Consider the following 7441-nt stretch of genomic DNA (forward strand, 5'->3'; position numbering starts at 1 on the left):
TAAAGAGATCTTTCCATTTTTCAATCTCCAATTCAGGCCAGACTTTCCACATCAAATTTTTATCTTCCTTTGTTGCCATCATGTCAGGCCTCAAGCTCTCCTTTAACACCTCCAGAATTGCAGCTCCTCCCTTCTTTTTCTTCAAAGACATCATCTTTCTCCTTCTCCAAATTCTCAAAGCTCTCAAGTTTCTCTGTTTGCCCAGTTGAATAGACTTCCTGATTCAAGTCCTTATCAAACTCAATGATGTTGTTTACTGTTAAGTCCAGAGTTGTAGCATTTGTAGCCAAAACATCAAGTTGGCCTTGTATCTTTCCCAAGAGAACAAATGCTCTGTCCAATTCCGCCTGGATTTTCCCTCCTCCAGCCATTCTTGTAATGTCCCAAAACCCCCTCTAGAGGGATTTTGGTTCCTTGATATTCCTTTCAGCTCAAATCCAAAAGTCAAGTTAGTTTCTATCAGCTCTTCCTTATTTTCAAATTGTAACAAGTATAATCAGCAGAAATAACAAAAACAAAGTTCTCTTTTTCCGTCTTGACAGCTAATTTGACAGCTGTCAAACTCTTCAATATCTCATCAACAGGCTCTCTCACGGGGCACTCCCGGGTCCGGGGGGGGGGGGTGACACTTCAGCTCCCAAAATTAGTTCTTTATCCTCCAGTAAGATTTCTTATACTGCCAAACCGTGAAATTAAAAATTTTAACCAAAAAAAAGAGAGTTCTCTCGACCCTAGTTAGCAGGTCCTTTGCTTTAAAGTTTTTAAAAAACGGGGAGGTGGACTTCCTGTTCAAGCCTTCCCCGATCGTGCCTAATTCAAAAATTTTCTTTAAAGATCCAATTTCCGTACTACTCACGGGTTGTTACTTTACAGTCCGATTGCTCACAAGAAGAAGTCAGCGCTCTCCGACAATGGCAATGCGGCTTCACTCCGCAGAAGGAGCAGTCTACTCTCAGCACCGCGCTGCTCACCCCATCCCTGTTCCGGAGCCTTTAAAAAGGCTCCTTCGCAGCTCGGGGGGGCGCAAATGGTGCCCGCCGAGTCACCACGCTCACAGGCTTCACCGCCTGTGATTTTTAAGGGTCCCCGCGTCGCCGCAGCGGCAAGACCCGATCCTGCGGAGCCGATTCCCTCCGGAGCTCAGAGGGAATCCGCCATTAGTCGATCGCGCTAACCTGGAAGTCACTCAGCAAACTTTTTCAGCAGGTGGCCGGTCCACTGTCCCTCAGACCTTGTGGGGGGGCCGGACTATATTTTGAAAAAAAGTAATTACTGCATTCCTATGCCCCACAAATAACCCAGAGATGCGCTTTAAATAAAAGGACACATTCGACTCATGTAAAAACATGCTGATTCCCGGACCACCCACGGGCCAGATTTAGAAGGTGATTGGGCCGGATCTGGCCCCCGGGCCTTAGTTTGCCTACCCATGCCTTAACCCAATCCAAAATCTATGGAGCCGACTAAAGAACCTTGTTAGTCAGAAGCAACTAAGCAATAAAACCCAATTAATAGAGGCAATAATTCAATCTGGGTTTCACATTATTACAGCTGCAGAACTAAAGAAACTTGGTTCACTCCATGGGAAGGCGTTGTAAGACCGTAATTAAAGCTAAAGGTTACCCAACTAAGTATTAACTGACATGGTGAGAATTTTTGTATATCTCATTCTTTGTATGTGTTTCATGTTTCTTCTTGATGACTGCTGTTGTAATAAATAATCCTTCATAAAATTTATTGCATTACATTCTTCATTAAATTATCTTTCCATTGATATATAATTTTATGGTATTACTCCAAAAAATAGTGGTGTTATGAGCCATCAAACCTCGGAAATACACTTTTTCCAAAAGGTTTCCACAATTTTGGCCACTAGTGTATACAGAGTGCCTCCTACATTCCTCACAGAAAGTAAACTTTTCATTCAAGAAAAGCTTGCTTTGCTGTGTGTAACTATGAATTTCACATTGGGCAGCATGGGCACCACAGAGTGCAGACATCATATGGGGACAGATAAAGGGAGAGCAGTATTAAAGAAAAGAAAACCAGATTCTGTAAGTGAGAGCAATTAACATAATGGGGAGACTTGTTTGGAACAAACAGTGACTGATTCCCTACACTGGCAAGCAAGCACCATCTCGCCTGAACTTGTGAACTGCAGGGAAGGCAAGGGAGGGAAAGTAGCAAAGTGATTGGAAGACCCAGCCCCAGAAATCTTTTTGTCTTTGCAGACAAGTTATTTATGATTTACTGTACAGAGAACACAGACAGGCAAAGCAGCAAAAGCTTTCCACAAAGGTGATAAAGGATTTGCCCATCTGCCACACACCTTTGCTTTGGGCAGTGTACAGAGAAGAAACAACATGCAGAGCATCCCAGAATGGCTTCCCAGAGCCCATCACCAAGAGTATCCTGCTACTGCTGCCACTGTCCACTCCACACCTGCTCTTTCAATCTTCCAGGGGTCATCCAGATGGTGAACACAGGAGCAGCCACCTCACTGCTTCACAGGAATTTTATAGGTGCCACAGTAACACTCGCCTTGTATGGAGGCAGTGGCCCCCTTTTTCTCCCAGAGTCCCACACCAACATTTGGAAGGCATTCTGCTTCCCACGTAGGGGACTTGAGAGGGTGGTGAAGGGGAGGGGGAGAGACAGGCTCTGCTGCTATGGGGGTAGTTAGGAGGGTCAGAGCCCAGACAGAGGCTGGTGGGAATGCAGTAGCAGAGGAAGATACTCAGAGGCAGCGGGGAGCAACCTAGAAACCAAGTCAGGACTGGGGCTCAATTTCATATACTTGTCTGTTTGGAAGTATAAGTGACAGAGAGGACATAGGAAGTTGCTTTGTGCTGCTGAGGACCATTGGCCCAACTTTCTCAGTATTGCATACCCTTGCACACCCTTCAAGTATCCCTATTTTCCAGGGAGAGTCCCAGAATTACGAAAGCCATCCTGGCTTCTGATTTGATCTGGGAATGTCCCTGTTTCCCCATGTCAGTGCTGCCACCACCAAACTCAGGGAGGAGCCGGCACTTGTCCTGAGCTGCGGCGGTAAGGGAGCATCCTGTGGACTCTCCATGGCCATTGCCGCCGCCACCAACCCCCTCCCTTGGGTAGCTGGAATGTTGGAGGGCAGAGTATTAGCTACACTGAACCACTTCCCTGAGGGCACCACTGAAAACTACAAAGGCTTACATCTCCAGAAGCACTGATGTCCATATCACATTCACTTGGGTATCACTCATTGGAGCCAACTCCTTGGGGTCGAGGTACATTCGGCCCAGGGTTCAAAACGAACACGTGCTTTTTGCAATTCAATAGCGCCACCTTGCAACCAAGTTTAGATTTCCTGTTGCAATGTTGCGACTAAAATCTCCAGCAAGGGCAACATCCCTAAGAGCAAGCACAAAAGCTGAAAACCTATTACCAGGTTGTTGAACTTAAGGCACTCTGCAAGAAGCCTTTAGATACGCAGGAAGAAGAAATCTGATTCCATTGTGCTACTGTTTGCAAGAGCTGCAAAGCAAGTTGTCTGCTGGTCTGCTGTAGAATAAACAGCAGAGCAGCTGGTTTTTTCAACCCACACCTCCCCTCCAGAGCTGCTCGAGTTTAAGCAATGACCTTGGTGAGATAAAGAGCTCAGCCAAGAACAGCAAAGCCAGAGAACAGAGGCTCCGTCTCCATAGCAACAAGACCAGATTTACATACCTCACAGAAAAAGGGGACTATGACTCAGTTGAGGGAGTCAGTAAGTAGACTTACAAGACTCTCCCCAGACTTCAAAAAAGATCCAGAATAAACGGTCCTTAGAACAGAAGATGGACCAACAAAACAAAGATGCTGCAGATAGTGTGGAAGCTATGGGACTTAGGGAAAACTTCCCACTGACAGGCACAAAGGCTCATAACGTAGTATCATGCTGTTCCTTTGCCTCTATGCTGACCTTGGAATCCTCACACATGTTCATCAGTGGATGAACCATCAGGAAGACTTGATCCACTAATTCAACTTGGCTCTGATAGAGAGAATTTATTAAGAGAGACTCTGAATACAGTCCTGGATGAACATCAGACAGACCATAATGGTGGCATGAAAGAACTTACACCACATATGTATACAGGCTGTGTGGACTATGAAGTAGACCTGCACACGTTATACAAATCACACCACAGCAGCGAGCATCAGGAATCTGCAAACCTTAAATATCTGGCACAAGAACTTCTAGAGAATGGTGAGCAAGAAACTGCTGTGCAAATATTTCCTGCTCGGCAAGAACAGCTACATGGCCAAAAGAAAAACTTGCATCTACCTGATGTTTCTTCTCAGGAGACTCTTCAAGAGTTCGACCTTCCAATATTATTAAGAGAGTCAGAGCAATTAAATAAAGATGTTCCAATTGAAGGATCTTACAAAAGCCAATCATTTTGTCAAATGAGACAACCCGCATAGAGACCCCAATGGAATGACTATTATTGTTATTCATTCATCCAAGGTCCATGGACTGTTACAACAGTTAAAACACAATTATTTAAAAGCAATTTGAAGCAATTTACTGTCACAGAAATAAGGTGGCTTCTAAAAATATGCCCAAGCAGGCAAATGCATAATTTTGCAGCCAGCCAACCCTTGTTGATATTTTTTTGTTGGGGGGGGGGTGGAGGCAACCAGATGGGGAGAAATGGATTCAAGTCCCTTCTTAACTTTAAAAATTCAGAGTAACCCTGGATCAGTCACTGTTTCTGAGACCAGTCAATCTCACAGAGCTGTTTGGTGGATAAAAAGTGGGGTGAGGAGGGAATAAACCTTCACCAGCACTAGGTACTACCGTTGCTAAGATTGGTGGTGGGGCTAACTTGCCCCCCCCCAATGTTTTATTCAAGTAGACACCCCTGCATGCTTAAGTTACAGTATAAAAAACCCCAATTGTGCAACGATACAATATAGCTCTGTATTTAGGATACTATCTAAAACGCTCCCCACTCCAATCCCCAGCAAGTGACAGGGTCATAGCCTGTCCCATCAGGCTCTCTTTTAAACCAATTCAGACCACTGTTTACACAGACTAGCAGCAACCATCCAGAGTTTCACACAGAGGACATTTCCAGGGCCATCTGGAGATGCTGGGGATTTAAACTGGGACCTTCTGCATGTGAAATACTGTATATGCTCTACCAGGAAATTATTTCAGCCTAGGTGGTTGCAGTGGGGATGGGGGTGGGGAAATATAAATGGGCAGTTCTCTGGTGGGTTGAAGTATGTGTCATAGGAGGTCAAACACACAAGAACCCTCTCCTGTGTGTGTGCAGATCAAGAAGGAAAGTCACATATTTGGGGGTTCTCCCCAGGTGTGTATTAGAAGGGAAGCAGCAAATGCATGGGATGTTGTTGTTTTTGTGTGTATGTGCGCGCGCAAGAGAGATTAAAAAAATGGCGGGGAGACTCTTCTGTGCTGTTTAGCGGGGAAAACAATCATATAATAATAATAAATTTTATTTATATCCCGCCCTCCCCAGCCGAAGGCGGGCTCAGGGCGGCTAACAACAATTAAACAGTACAAAAGTACAGCATAAAGTACAGCATATGGGAAGAAAATGCGGAAAGGGGGGCTCCTGTGTGCCTGCTGCGAGGGGAAAACTGAGTTGCATGGAGAACAAATGAGGTGAGAAAATATGTCCGTTGAGGGCATGGGCGTAGCCTGTTGGGATATGAGTACTACGCAGCTGCGAACAAGCAGTTCGATGTTTACATCACATGATGGGTCTAACCGTGGGAAGTTGGCAGGGGCACCAAAGTGTGGGTGCTGGAAGGCCTGGGGGTGGAAAAATTGGGGGGAGGGAGCAGTTTTTTTTCAGTTCCCCCCCCCAAGCCATTTTTTTTCAGGAAAAATTGGGGGGGGGGAGTGTGTGGAATATTCAACCTATATCAAACTTTTTTTTTTTCAATTTTTCCGGGGAAAGGCGGCGTTGGAAAAAAACAGAAAATACCTGGGGGTTTTCCCCATTTTCCCCGGCTTCCCCCCAGGCCTTCCCATCTCTAGTCAGGAGAGAAACAGCCATATATAACGAGAGCACCCCTCTCCTGGCATGGGGGAGAGGAGGAGAAGCAAAGGCACCTTCTAGGATGTGATAGAAATGACGGGAGAGGAATAAAAAAAAAAGTTGTGAGGAGTAGCTGAGAGAGAAGGAGAATAGAAGTACCAGCACCCCACAACAATAATTCATGATAATTAACTGTTGTTGTTATGATGATGATTTTTTTGTACTCCCCCTTCACCACCGCCCCTTACCTGCTTCTCCGGGCAGGAGTCTCCGAGGCAGTCAGCTGCGCTCTCTCACTCCTTCCCAACCTTCACACCGCCAGCCCGTTCTCCTGTTCTGGGGCTTTGCCTCGCTCCCTCCAGGCATTTCCGGTCGGAGTGGCCCATCCCACTCCGCAACAGAAAATACTCATCCTAGGAGGTGGCCCCGCTCTCCTTCTGTCCCGCCTCTGACCGGAAAGAGTAAATTTTAGACCAGTATTAGGAAGAACCTCGGAGCCACTTCCGGCTCTGCTTCCCGCTTCTCGGTCTCCTTACGGACTGTGGATAGACTTAGAAATCTATGATTGTTCTCATTCTAGAGACGAGACTTCCGAGTTATCTAGGAAATGCCTTGCTCACACACTGCGGCTGCGCGATATGATTAGACTGAGCAGAAGTAAAGCGAGGCGGGAATACGGGACTTGAGCAAGGCGGTGATTGGGCGGCAGAGTCCTCACAGGAAAAGGGAAAAAGGCGGATCCAGCTGATTTTAAACGGATCCTCATGAATTCATATGATTTTTTCATTCAAATTAAATAAAACCACAATGATACTGTAGGCCATGTCTTACTCTGTAGGGGGACTGGGTTAAATCAAATCAAATCAAATTTTATTAAACGGTCACAGACCAGATTAACTCGTACAGCTAGTCAGCGAAGCATAACACCGGAAAAAAACAAAGGACAAAGGACAATTTCAATACAGATTAGGCCATAACAGCAAATTAAAATTAGACAGCATAAATAAAATTAAGTATTTGCCTTCACCTGCATATTGACATTGGAAAGCTCTTGTTTCCTACGCCTAATAGCGGCTACACAGAATTTGGCAACGTTGATCGTAATTTCAGGAACCTTATCTTCTACCAAGGCTCTCATACGTTGGAGTTCTGGTTCATTTTTAAGCTTTTGCAGAACTGGGGCAATAAAGGTCAGGCGTAGATCCTCGTAATAACTACAGTGCAGCAATACATGCAGACTTGTTTCCACTTCCGATGAGCCACATGGGCAAACACTGTAGTTATTACGAGGATGGTTTGCCCTCATATCTGCCTAGCAGCAGGGCAGAGGGCAGAACGTTGAATCTGGCCAGGGTAAAGGAGTGTCTGTACTTAGGTATTTGTAAATTAGCCAGATAATTTGC

The 7441-nt window shown here is 45.5% G+C and overlaps 1 protein-coding gene across 3 annotated transcripts in view; it reads right to left on the reverse strand.

The window, feature by feature from the left end:
- Window positions 1-6426, reverse strand: part of LOC310835928 (putative helicase senataxin) — a 427391-nt gene extending 420965 nt beyond the window's left edge. For all 3 annotated transcript variants that reach the window (XM_083720870.1, XM_083720872.1, XM_083720871.1), the window contains exon 1: window positions 6287-6426. The gene's annotated coding sequence lies outside the window, so the exon portion shown is untranslated. The remainder of the gene's footprint in view (window positions 1-6286) is intronic.
- Between the last annotated feature and the right edge of the window lie 1015 nt (window positions 6427-7441).

The sequence above is a fragment of the Podarcis gaigeae genome (assembly GCF_964106915.1).
Source record: "Podarcis gaigeae genome assembly, chromosome: W".
Taxonomy (NCBI): Eukaryota; Metazoa; Chordata; class Lepidosauria; order Squamata; family Lacertidae; genus Podarcis; species Podarcis gaigeae.